We start from the raw sequence: 14464 nt of genomic DNA, 5'->3' as shown, positions 1-14464 counted from the left end.
AAACAGCTCAAACGTATAGATTTTCTTACTTCCAGTGTTAGTTGCTCAGTCGTCCAACTCTTTACGACCCCATGGACTGTAGTCCTGTGACCCCATGGACCGTAGCTCATCAGGCTCCTCTGTCCATGGGAATTCTCTAGGCAAGAACAATGGAGTGGGTTGCCATTCCCTTCTCCAGGGGATCTTCTCAAACCAGGGATCAAACCCAGGTCTCCTGCAATGCAGGTGGATTCTTTTACCAACTGAGCCACCAGGGAAGGCCTCTTACTAACAGAGAGAACCCCAAATTGACTACTGCATATAAGGTCCCTTGAAAAGACCCTGATGCTGGGAAAGATTGAAGGTGGGAGAAGAAGGGGACGACAGAGGATGAGATGGTTAGAAGGCATCAGTGACTCATTGGACATGAGTTTGGGTAAACTCCAGGAGTTGGTGATGGACAGGGAGGCCTGGCGTGCTGTAGTCCATGGGGTAGCAAGAGTCAGACACCACTGAGCGACTGAACTGAACTGAACTGAACTATAAGGTCCCAATTTCAAATTCCCAGGGGAAAGATTTCAATGAGCCCAGTTAGAATCAGTTATCTGTTCACTCAACTCAGGCCACTGTTATAGGGTCATATTGTGCAAATAACATCTCTAAGGGCTCCTTCACAGGGGTGTGATACGAATTTTTATGCCAAGAATTCTCAGCCTGAGAAGAAATTCCAAAGATTGTCTACCGTGTATACATTCCAAGACACTGAATAAGAAAAACGGAAATAAAATAATAGTCCATATAGCAAACAGAGAAAGAAAAAAAAAAATACAATGAGAAAGAAAGAGAAAGGAGGAAGAGAGAGAGAGAAAGAAAGATCATACTTATCAAATAGGTCACTGAACATATTAATAGATGGTCTAGACTTCTTATTAAAGACAAAAAGTGTTAGATTAATTTATAGAGAAATAAAATAAAATAAAACCCTATTTCAGAGTGAAATTTGTAGAATCCAGCTACTAAGAGCAGAAGGAATGATGGGATTAGATGATAATTTTGTAGTCCATCATGTGAAAGAGGACACAGGCAGCCATTTAGCAACTGCCTGGTAAAATCATCAGGAAAATTGATGGAAACTCTATAATGGCTGGACTAGGCTTACCACACCAGAACCTACTGACTCAATCCTTACATCTAGCATCACTCAGAATAAGACACTCATGACATATTCTTGGACAAGCAAACAAGCCTTAACATCTAATCAAGCCTTTTCATTTGATTATCAGTTAGGAGGAAATAGACAAAGTAGGGGGACATGTTAAATGATACCACAGGGAAGCAACCAACCAAACGTGGAATGTAGAAAATGCAACAGGACAAATGACCTGGTTATTTTAACAAATAAATGACATAAGAGAAAATGAGGGGAAGGGAGACTGTTAGAGATGAAAAGAATCCTTAGAGACTGATCAGTCAAATGCAATGTAAGGAACTTATTTGAACCCTGATTTTAATAAACTAACCATGCAATGTTATGGGTTTTAAAAAACTTTTTATTTTATATTGGAGTATAGCTGATTAACAATGTTGTGATAGTTTCAGGTGGACAGCAAAAGGACTCAGTCATACATATACATGTATCCCTTCTCCCCCAGACTACCCTTCCATCCAGCTTTCCACATAACATTGAGCAGAGTTCCCTGTGTTATATAGTAGGACCTTGTTGATTATACATTTTAAATATAGCAGTGTGTACATGTTGATCACAAATTCCCTATCGCTTCCCCCTACTCATCCTTTCCTCCTGGTTATGTTTGAGACAATCAGGGGACTATAAATTCAAACTGGGTATTAAATGATGTAAGGAATTGTTCATTTTGTTATGAGATCATGTACCGTGGTTATCTTTAAAAAATCTTAAGATGATACAAAGTACTTATGGGCAAAGTGATATTAAAAATGGGATTTGCTTTAAAATGCTTTAGCAATCCTTCCAAAAAAAGTGTGGGAGTGAATGATAAAACAAGATTATTTTCATGTTGGTAATTGTTTAACTTAGCTGATTATGGCTCATATATCTATTCTCTGTGTTTTTGAGTAATTTAAAAAAATTTTCAGAATAAATTGCTTATAAAACTTATCAGGCATTGTGTAAGCAAAAATAAACATAAAATTATTAAGAGATATGCACTACTCTATATAAAGTAGATAACCAGCAAGGACCTCCTGTATAGCATAGGGAACTATACTCTATTTTGTAATAATTAAAAGAAAAAGACTGGGACATTCCTGTAGCTCATATGGTAAGGAAACTGCCTGCAATGCAGGAGATCCGGGTTCCATCTCTGGGTCAGGAAGATCCTCTGGAGAAGGGAATGGCAACCCAGTCCAGTATTCTTGCCTGGAGAATCCCAGGGACAGAGGAGCCTAGGGGGTTACAGTCTGTGGGGTCGCAAGGAGTCAGACATGACTGAGTGACTAACACACAAGAGGAAAAAGAATCTGAAAAAGAATATGTATATTCATATGTATATATATGAATCCCTGTGCTATATACCTGAAACTAACAGAATGGTGTAAATCAGCTATACTTCAATAAAATGTTTAAAATATTTTAAATAAAAATAAATTTAAAAGTAAACATTAATTGTATTACATTTGTTTTATTTCCCTTCTGCTAAGGAGAGTATCTAAAATGCCCCTCGTTTTTACCCTCTGAGGATTTCTAGGCTTCTGCTCTTGGATACCTTGATTTATCACCCAGTGAAACCACCATCCAAACACCCAACCAAATCATCCACCATCATATCCTTAAAAGTGGCTTCAGGAGAAAGGTAGCATGAAAATTAGGGACTGAGTCCAACAACAATGAAAACATTTCTCTGTTCGCTCTGATGGCTTCGATGGCTGTAAATTTTTCCACTTCTGGAAATCACATCAGTAAAAGCAGTGGAGCCAAGTGGCTAAAAGCAGGGGCTCTGGATTCAGAGAGACTGTCTTCTGCTCTGGCTCCGTTTCTGACAACTAAGTCACTGAACTTTGTGAGTAGCTCTGTGAAGAGTAGAGACTCATAGTGCCTAATGCATAGGATTACTGTAAATGTTAAAAGAAGTACATTTAGTTTAGAGACTGACAGAATAAGAGAGAAATGTAATAGGATGCATACTAATATATGTGTTTTAATAATTTATAGTTCTTCTGAATTCATTTTTTAATTTTTTTAAATTTAATATTTAATTTTATATAGGAGTATAGTTTGAATTTATTTCCTTCTCTTCCTTTGTGACCAAATCATTTTTCTATTTTGGAAGCCAAGTTTCTAAATAAAGTCAATGTCTTTATAAAAGAGAAGCTACCAGCTTAAACTGAATTCATAATGCAATCCTTTTGACTCAAGAAAACATGATGGAAACACACTGTTTTAATTAACTTAAAATCAACTTTTTATTTTGGGTAATTTTAGATTTATAGAAAAGCTGTAAAGATATCACAGCAGATTCCCATATATCCCTCTGCAACTTGTATATTTAAAATGCAGGTGTTAATTATTTGATGAACAATAGTTATTGGATGATTGTGAGAGAAATGAAGTTAGATCTCCAACAGAAAACAATAAAACTATTTTATTCATAAATTTAATTCATGTTTGTTTACTCACTAGACAGTTGTCTGGAACAGAGCCTGGCCCATGGTGAACCAGCAGAGAGTTTATGCTTGAAGACATTGTTAAAGTTATTGATGGGTCTTTGTAACTCTTCACTGTAGCATGTTTCTTTGTTGACAGAAAAGATTTCGTATCTATGACTTAGGAAAATTTGCAGATATGGAAGAGCTGAAACCTGAGAAATGGTGAATAAAATATAACTGTATCACTTAAAGCAATGGTTCTTGAAATGATCCAGGGACCACTAAAGACTCCTTGTTGGGGGTCTGTGACATTAAAACTTTCATAATATTTATGAGATTGTTGGTGATTTTAATGAATGTGTTTTTTCTATATTCTGAATGAAATGCATAAAGATTTTAAAAAACAACAAACCATTTTTTTTTAGCATATAAAATCATGCAAGCAAGATCTAACCCAATTATAAGATAGATCAAGCATATTTTAATGTTGCAGAGTAGACAGGTACATCATCAGGGTTTCAGATTCCATACTGTCACCAATCTGTAAGAAATCACACCTTGAGTTCAGGTGTAGTATCAAAGGAGAATATCTATAGTTATCTGCAAAGCTACTAACACATTCCTCTTTTTTCCAACTATTTATTTGTGTGAGATTAGATTTTCTTTATATAGTTCAACCAAAACAATGTATCACAACAGATTAAGAGAGAAGCAGATATGAGAATTCAGCTATTTTGCAGTAAGTCAGGCATTAAGGATATTTGCAAAAATGTAAAGCGATGTCACTCTTTCCACAAATGTGTTTCTTTTGGAAAAACATTATTAAATAAAAATATATAATTGATGTTAACATTTAATGGATTTGTCACTGGTATTTTAAATGAATTATTAAATAAGTATTTTTGCTTTAATTTCTAATACAGTAACTATTAGCAGATATAATTCACCCAAATAAAGGTTTTAAGTTGTCAATACATTTTACAATTTTAAAACATTTACAAACCCAAAAAGTTTGAAAACCACTGCAGTTAAGTGTGCCTAAAGGAGAAATGGGCTGACCATCAGAACAGGATGCTATGAACAATGCTATCCAGCCATCCCTGGAATTTAGTAACTCCATTAGGGCTATGAATTTGAGTTTAAATCCCCATAGAGGGTTCCTATTTCTTGTTCCTGCATACATGGGAGTTGGAAGGGAGGTTCTTGCATGAACCCCAGACTTTAGAACATCCTGGAGAAAGGGGAATATTTTTATCAAACCAAACTTGAGTTCACTTACCCGGGCAAAGCATAACCAATCGACTGACTCTTGGTTGGGTGAGGGTTTCTGAAGCTACTCAGTGTGGTGTTGTGTAAGCAGAATAGGCAGCTCATGCTCAAAAGACCTTAACTCCCAGAAAGCTTTTGGAGAAGAGGTTTTAAAGGCAAAGTGAGGGGGAGGCTTGCAGGGTGCCTGATCAGCTTATGGACATTTTTCTGATTGGTTGGTGGTAATGCAACAGGGTGGTATTATATTTCAGGAGTCAATGTCATCAACCTTTTGGTTCAAACTAGTCTGAGGCTTCCCACGTAGCTCAGTCAGTAAAGAATCTGCCAGCAATGCAGGAGACCTGGGTTCGATCCCTATATCGGAAAGATCCCTTGGAGAAGGAAATGGCAACTCACTCCAGTATTCTTGCTTGGAGAATCCCATGGACAGAGGAGCCTGGCAGGCTGCAGTCCATGGGGTCACAAGAGTCGAACACGATAAACCACCACCAGTCTGGGCTCTACCTGTTGGTGGTCAGCATGTGGTTGCCTTCTTCCCCCTTCTGGGGGTTTTAGCATCTCTAAAATGAGTCAAGAATATGGGTCAGTATATTATCTATAGCCCTTGAGGAGGAACTGAAGGTCCTTGACTTTGTTTTATGGCTCAACTATCATTATTTTGTCTTTTTGTCTTTGTTTTTCTGTGTTCCTGCATTTTCTCACTTCTTTGATTAAATTTGCTCTTTTGAAGCAAACTCTTTCCAACTCGGAAACTTGAAGGAGTTTAGGAGGGTAAAGCTTTTCTACCAACAAGAGGTGGGGGACATGGGAAGGCTGTGTCCCCAGGAAGGTCTTTCAGGGTCTGACTTGGTCTCAATATTAAGTTCCCTTTACAGAATTGACAGATGACAAGGAAGCTCACTATGCCATAATTTGATGTGGAAAATCAAATCCTTCTGAGAAATTGGATTGCTGGACCTACACCTGAATTGGAATCCTAACCCTTAAGGGATGAAAAATCACATGTCAAGATATGAGTGTAAGAATTGGTTGAGTGGTACTCCTGGGGCACCAAGAAGGAGCAAATACAAAACTTCTTCAGAGGAGCTCTTTAGTAATTCAGTGGCCATGAGATTCAGAATGGGATTTGGGAAAACCAGGTTTTGCTAAATGGAAATGTTTAAAGAAAAATTTTCCTTTTTTTCTCACAACTTTGGTGGGAAGGGAAATTTCTTAACTTGATAAAGTTAAGTTAGGGATATTTGTTGATATCCCTAACTCCATATTTCTACAGCTTAGTTGAGGAAGCACAGGGTTAAAGATGAATTTTAGAATTCCAGAGTGTGAATTCACTGTCTCCCCAAAGCTGGCAGCATGATTTCTTTGATAGCTTAAATTCATTTTCTCCCTTTTCAGTCGACTCTGAAAATGGCTTTTAATTAGCTTAACTTTTCTTCCAGCCAGGCAGTGATATCATTCTTTTGAAGGCTGTAATTAGTTGATGGCAGAAACCACCAAATGAAACCATTGGCTAATTATTGAGTGGAAAACTTGGTTTAGGCAGTTTTGGGCTACTGATGAGTTAACAATAGATGTAATAAGGATTGCCAGCCCAGAATCCTCTGAGCTAATTTAGGCATCCTGTGAGTACCACACAAAAGCCCAAACAGAATGTTTTCAGAGATTGCCAATTTTTCTTTTCTTTCCAAGTTGAAGGGTTAATGAGGAGGTGGGAGTGGAAACTAATGGAGAAAGAATCATCTTTCTGAGCCTGAGAGGCAAACCACTCAAGGAAACGAAAATGTAGACCTTACTAGAGGTAGTGGAAGTGCTCTCTGGGACCAAAAATGAAGTCATCGTTGAGGCCATCTCTATATTGTTTAAATCTCTTAAAGTTGCCTGCAGCTCTTGCTAAGGTTCAGCTAGCAATGTATAAATTGTGCTGTTGGAACAACTCACCTTTCTGGAACCCACTTTCAATGTCAAAGATTGTTTTGAGAAAAAGAAGAATAACAGGCTAACAGAATTTGACATAACTGTTCTATCCCCATTCACTAAATCCACATCTATGTGTGAAATGCCCTCAATGTTGTACCTTATTTGCAAGAAGTACAAGTAGACGCATCATTAGAGATGGACACATTTTCACTATTTTTGCCTTTTTAAAAAACACAGATGGAAGAATTGAACATTTTAATATAAAATATGCCAAATCTCTAGACCTCCCAGCCATTACATACAAGTCTGTTACACTTGTGTGTTAAATGAAGCCTTTATTAGGCATAAAATTCCCAGCAGTTGCAGGACAGGAGCAGCAGCCCTCCTCTCCAGGAGGTGAATCAAGTCCATATGGTGGCCGGAGAAAAAGACTTATTCTAGGAGAAAGCCAAGGGGTATGACTTATTAACATGCCCCCTGCTTGTTTTGCTGGGCTGGTGTCCGCATCTTCTTAGATCTCTGGGCTATATCACAATTGCATAGGGCAGGCATCCAACAGCAAAGCAGAGAATTGTCTAGAGACCTCGCAGGTGCTGTTGACAAAAGCCTACACTGAGACAAGTCTTAAGTGATAGTGCTTCTTGCTTTAAGTGTGGGTTGGATGGAGTCAAAGGCAATTTTGCTTTTGCCAATGTTACAAAGGAAAGGTCTGTGTAATAGTTTGTTAGTAGACTTTAGTTTTTAGAGGAGTTGTACATCCACAGCAAGATGGAAAAGATGATACAGAGATTTCCCATACATCCTTGCCCCCATACACACATAGTCTTGCCCATCATCCTGACCCCCCATCGCAGTGGTACATCTGCTATAGTGGATGAGCCTCCACTGGCATGTTATTAACACCCAGCTGCTAAGTCGCTTCAGTCATGTCTGACTCTGTGTGACCCCATAGACGGCAGCGCACCAGGCTCCCCCATCCCTGGGATTCTCCAGACAAGAGCACTGGAGTGGGTTGCCATTTCCTTCTCCAATGCATGAAAGTGAAAAGTGAAAGCGAAGTCGCTCAGTCGTGTCCGACTCTGTGTGACCCCATGGACTGCAGCCTACCAGGCTCCTCCGTCCATGGGATTTTCCAGGCAAGAGTACTGGAGTGGGGTGCCATTGCCTTCTCCGTTAACACCCAGAGTCCATAGTTTATCTCTGAACTCACTCTTGGTTTTTTGGTATTGAACAACTACAGAATGACATGTATCCACCATGATAGTATCATACAGGGTAGTTTCACTGCCCTAAAAATCTCCTGTGCCCTGCCCATTTATAATAATTTAAAAAATGCTAAACATGGATGTAAATTCTCTTATGCAATGCTGCATATGATGAAGGAGTAAGGGAAGAAACAGACTGAATTCTTGCTTTCTCCCAGGCTGCGATAAAGAAGGATGCTCTCTGCTTTGATTCCTGCATGTCCTCAATCATCCAGGAGAACATCATCAGCTTCCTCTTCCTATCAGGCAAGTCCCCCTTGTATCAGAGGTCTGCATGCACTTTGAATTTTGTGTGTCTGAACCTATAGATCCCTCTGGGAAAACTTTCCTTTCAGCAACTTGGCTCAGCTCCCCTCTCTCCTCCACTTCTTGCCCCATATGTGTTGCTTTCTCATTGAAAGCTCTCTTCCAACCCAGTGCTACTAAAACTCACATTAGTATAAGACTGAGAACACACTCATGGGGTCATGTGTGTGCAAATCTGTGTACATAGACATGGATTTAGTAGACATTTGGTTATATGCATATTAGAGACTGACTCCCTCACTATATGTACTAGCCTTTCTGCAATGATCAGTTCCAGGAGTGGAATATAGAATGCAAAATTCTAAGAAAGTTAGCTCTGAAAAGCAATGCCCTATTCTTTATGTCCAAGTACGTGATTTTCAATTTAAAATCAATCGCAAAAGAAGAAGCTTCTTTGAAAGATGTCTACCATCTAAGTAAATACAACCTTGCTCTTCCCAAGGATAAGCACAAAAAACACAGTCATTGAATACAATCCAAGGTACTTGCCAAGAAGGGATTACAAAAGCAAAGATGGGCTTTCCAGGGGGAGTGGTGCCTTTTTTTTTTAATATCTAGAAGTACCTCATTATTTTCTAAGGCAAAACAAACAATAAAAAAACCAACCCAACTCAAATAAAACAAAGTAAAAACGTATCAGAGCATGTTGAATGGGATTTTCCCTGTTGACAGGAACTGCAGTTAAAGCTCTAAATTATAGGCAAATGGCACTAAATTCCTAAATTCTATGTTCAGAGTTCTGCCAACAGTTTTGGCCAGCCTTCTCACCAGAAGGCTTCCAGACAGTCGGCAGGAGAGAGAGAGGCAGCCTTACCACCAACCTCCCCATCATTACTCTGAAAGTGTTAGTCCCTTAGTCGTGCCCGACTCTTTGACACCCCATGGACTATATAGCCTGCCAGGCTCCTCTGTCCATGGAATTCTCCAGACAAGAATCCTGGAATGGGTAGCCATTCCCTTCTCCAGGGGATCTTCCTGATCTAGGGATCAAACTTGGGTCTCCCACATTGCAGGCATATTCTTTACCATCAGAGCCACCAGGGGGTCCTTAAGAAGGGGGATAGTGTGGGGAGGCTGAGCCCATGGAGGGCTTACTGTCTCCCTTCAAGCCTTGCATTGGGAATGGGCTTCAAGTGGCTGCTAATTCCTTGTCCATAAGCCTGGCAGCAACTCCTCAGAAAGAGAGTTCCTACAAGACAGGGAGACCATTCATCCCCTGGTAGGACTGCTTAGCCAGTCTACTTCCTGAGCTGACCCTGGACTGTTAAGGTTGTGAGAACGTAAAAGAAACTAAGGAGAAATGTCATTTTCAGAGAGTTATAAGTGCAGATAAGTCCAGTAGTGTGCCAGTTCTACAGAGATATAGAAGCTGGATAACACTGAAACATGCAGCGGATGATAGGAAAGTTTGGGATTTCAGGATATCATTCCAGGCATGGTGCAATGTCTCCTGCTGGAGATGCAGCTCCATCACCAGGGGTGCCCAGTGCTCCAGAGGGTCAGCTGTTTTCTCCAGCACAAAGGGTGGACATGTGCTTTTCTTCTTTCCCTTTCCTGCTTCTTACAGTGAGAGGGGCTTGTGCCCAGAAGAGACTGAGGGAGAGCTTGGTCCTGCCCCTACCCCAATCACAGCTCCACTCTGCGTTAGGGAGAGGAAAAGAGGAGAGTACTGGATTCCCAAATCAAGTACTATTCCAATGACTGAGGCGGCTAGGAAAGATAGAGTTAGGCCAAGATGTCATTATAAGGGTGAAGAAATGAGGATTTGGTGGTGAGAAACAGGTCATTGAATTCTTTAGAAGAATTAAAACTTGCAGGTTTAGTTCTTCAATATGTCTCTCAAGATCCAGGCTTCAAATCTGGTCCATCTTCTTATAATGTTGTTGTTGTTGTTGTTCAGTCACTGTGTTGTGTCTGACTCTTTGCGATCCCATGGACTGTAGCCTGCCAGACTCCTCTGTTCACAGGATTCTTCTGCAAGAATACTGGAGTGGGTTGTGGTTGTTTGGTTGCCTAGTCATGTCCGACTTTTTGCGACCCCATAGATGGCAGCACGCCAGGCCTCCCTGTCCCTCATCATCTCCCAGACTTTGCCCAAGTTCATGTGCATTGAATCCAGTTTCTTCAAGTGCTGTAGACAACCGCTGTCAGCTGTGTCCCTCTCTGGGACTTGTCCTATACCTAAGAGGGCCACTTCACCCAAAGCACATGGAACATCCTAGGTCTCAGTTCCAGGCAACTCACTTCCTGATTCTGGGTAACCCTCCAGGCTCATTCCACTCTGGGGCTCCCCAGCGGATAGGTGGAGGCTCTCTTGTGACTGCATCTCAATTTCAACTTCTTCCTCTAAAGCAAGGTCAACAATTTCAGCCCACTGACCGCATCTAGCTTGCTATCTGTTGAGTGATCCATGAACTAAGACTAGCTTTGGCATCTTTAGAGGGTTGAAAAAAATCAAAAGGAAGATAATATCTTGTGACATGTAAAAATTATATGAAATTAAAATTTCAGTGTCCATAAGTGAAATTTTAGTGGGACACAGTCTAGCTCATCTGTTTATATATATTTTTGGGGCAGTTTTTGTGCTGTGACAGTAGTCCTAAACAGTTGCTACAGAGACCATCCACACATCCCAAAGTGTTTATGATTTGGTCCTTTATAGAAAAAGCTTGCTGACCTCTGCTTTAAACCAAACTTGTTTCCTTCACTCTGCAAAAGTGATGGTCCTGAGCTCATGCTCTGATGAACTTCTGACATTCAAGCTCCATCTCAGAGTCTGACTCCTGGGATTCCTGACTGGGGATGGGACATCATACATGGTTATTAAGTTCTCAAAGGCATGACATTGAATTCAATGGTCTTGAACATCTCAACACAAGGAGTACTAAACACATTTTCAGTATCAGTATTTTCTATTTTCCATCAGCTTTATGGTATCTATTGCTTATGCATGATTCTTTAAAAAGCAATTCTTGTATATAATTATTATATAATTGAAATATATTTTAGTGGATCAGCTTTTGTTCTCCCCTTTGGTAATACATGCTGATTGAATTGGGGTCCTCTGCACTTAGGGATCATGTAAACCCACCCCTGGCACAATGGGTGGGCACATGATCTGAGTTGACCAGTGTAAGTACCACATCCTCATATCTCCAGAACCACACCCCCAAACCACAGGGTGGATGCATGCATGTTCAGTGGCTCAGTCATGTCTGACTCTTTGTGACTCTATGGACTATAGCCTGCCAGGCTCCTCTGTCCATGGGATTTTTCAGGCAAGAATACTGGAGTGGGTTGCCATTTCCTCCTCCAGGGGATCTTTCAGTCCTAGGGACTGAACCCACATCTCCTGCATTGGCAGGAGGATTCTTTACAACTGAGCCACCTGGGAAGCCAGTAGGGTGACCCGACTCAAGCCAGCAAGAGCCAGCCCAGAGCTTTGTACTTGGGGCTTTTGGAAAAGGGGAATCACCAAGCTAGTAGGATGTCAACCTGGAGGGTTATGGGCCACCATGATGAAGATCTGCCTGCCAAAGGAGACAGAAATGAGGTCTTAACCCAAGTAGGGGGTCCTTTTAGCTCTGTTCCCAGCTGTGATTTGTCAACAATTTCCTTCATTTGCATAAACCAGTTTCAGCTGGCTTTGGTACTTGCAGCTGACAGAGTCCTCACCAATGGCAGAGATTTCCTTCTGTACCCAGTGTTCTCACATGCAAATCTCTTTGATCCCCGCAACATTCTGAACTATTTTCACATTTTAAGATGCCAAGGCTCAGGGAGAAGTAACCTGCCCTACATGCTGAATCTGAAACTTGAACTCTTGCCATCTCACTCTAAATCCCTGTTCTTTCTACCATAGGATATACATGGTTGCTTATTTTTCAACTACACGTGATAAAGCAGCAGAGAAAATGCTTGCTGAAATTCACAATCAGGAAGAAAAAAATCCTTCATGTCATGGCTAACAGTGTATGGCACTGAAACTCATTTACCTTCCTTTGTCAGTGGGAACAACAAATTATTTTAAGAAATAAATGTTCAAAGGATTTCAAATGTATCAGAGAACACTTAAAGAAAACAACATTTTGAACTAGTTAGAAATATGTTGATCTGATTTTCTTGAAAAGTCCCCAAATTCTTGAGACTTAAACACAGAGTCCCTGGTGTATGTGAGCTTCCTTTTGCTTTTGTAAAAATTATTTTATTTTTTTAATTGAAGTATAGCTGATTTACAATATTTTGTTAGTTTCAGGTATATAACTGAGTGATTCAGTTGTGTGTGTATGTGTGTGTGTGTGTGTATTCTTTCTCAGATTCATTTCTTTTATAGGTTATTACAAAATATTGATTATAGTTCCCTGTGCTATGCAGTAGGTCCTTGTTGGTTGTCTATTTTATATATAGTAGTGTGTATATACTAATCCCAATCTCCCAATTTATCCTGAATTTCACTTTTAGAGGTCCAACTGCTCAGGCAGCCACCACTGGCCTGGGCTTCCTTTCTGGAGAGACAACAAATCCACCTTTCATAAAGACAATTATTTTTCAAAATTAAAATGGATTGATTTTTTTCTAATTTCCTAAATGATGCATGCTGATTGTAAAATATAAAAAAGGACAGAAAATTTAAGAAGTAAATAAACATTGCTCAATATCTGTGCCACCCAAGGAGGACCACTGTTAATATGTGAATGACACTTTCCAGACATTGAAAATGCTCACTCCCTTCATCCTCCAAAGAGGAGCATCAGGGCTCCTAATGATACAAGCTTTCCAAGCCACTGCTGTGAGCTCCAGTCTCCCTGAAAACCCAGGTGTTTGCTCCTTTCTTCCTTTCCTTGATTGTGTTTCTTTTAGAACCATGTGCCTAACCTACATATGCATGTATCATACATGCATGAATATATGTGCATAGATGGCTCAGAGGTTAAAGCATCTGCCTGCAATGTGGGAGACCTGGGTTTGATCCCTGGGTCGGGAAGATCCCCTGGAGAAGGAAATGGCAACCCACTCCAGTATTCTTGCTTGGAGAATCCCATAGACAGAGGAGCCTGGTGGGCTACAGTCCACGGGGTTGCAAAGAGTCGGACACAACTGAGCGACTTCACTTCACTTCACATGCATATGTATGTGGATGTATGTGTGTGTGCTAAGTAGTTCAGTCATGTCTGACTCTTGTGACCCAATGGACTGCAGCCTGCCAAGCTCTTCAGTCTATGGAATTCTCCAGGCAAGAGTACTAGAGTGTGTTGCCATTTCCTCCTCTAGGGGATCTTCCCAAACCAGGGATCAAACCCATGTCTCCTGCATTAGCAGGTGGGTTCTTTACCTCTGAGTCACCTGGGAAGCCCTATATATGGATGAATACACATGTGCATATACATGTATATGTGTATATGTAGTATGTGCATATATATGTATAGAGCTATATGTGTGTGCATGTTATGCATGTTTCTGTATATATATATATATATGTGTGTGTGTGTATATATATATATATATATATTCACACACAATTCACATGTACAGATATTCTATTTTCCTTCTGCTTCTCAGCTTTCTGGTGATGGAGAACATTGGAGTACATGCATTTTTTCCTCTATGCTTATTCACAAAGTCCATGATAACTTTGTGCTTTTCATATTTTTTAATATGGAAATACTCCTTAAACATCAGAATGTATCTTATTGACCCTAGTATGATACAAGTGTCCTTTAAGTAAACACTGACTCAGAAAATTCTATGAACCCACTCATGTTTTTTTAAATGAATCAAAACTATGTGTACATATATTAGAACTGCCAGGGGAGGGTATATGTGGGAAAATATCATTTATTCAATCTATAAAACTTAAAGCTGATTACTGATACTAATCTATCTACTGAATAAAATACAAAGTATTGTTTTATGCTCAAATCTCATTCTCCACACCACATATTTTATTGAATTTAAATAAAAACCAAAATGATGTTGCTTGTGTGATACAGATTGGAAGGCTCAATTCACTAATTCATAGATTCCTCAGTGTTTCAGGACCCTGAGGTTTAGAATCACTATTCTGGAGAACTTTTTGGTCAAAATCTCAACCCTCTCCTCCACAT

This window comes from Bos javanicus, chromosome 4, assembly GCF_032452875.1.
Source record: "Bos javanicus breed banteng chromosome 4, ARS-OSU_banteng_1.0, whole genome shotgun sequence".
Classification (NCBI taxonomy): Eukaryota; Metazoa; Chordata; class Mammalia; order Artiodactyla; family Bovidae; genus Bos; species Bos javanicus.
The sequence above is the reverse complement of the archived record's forward strand: the minus strand, read 5'-3'. Positions refer to the sequence as shown.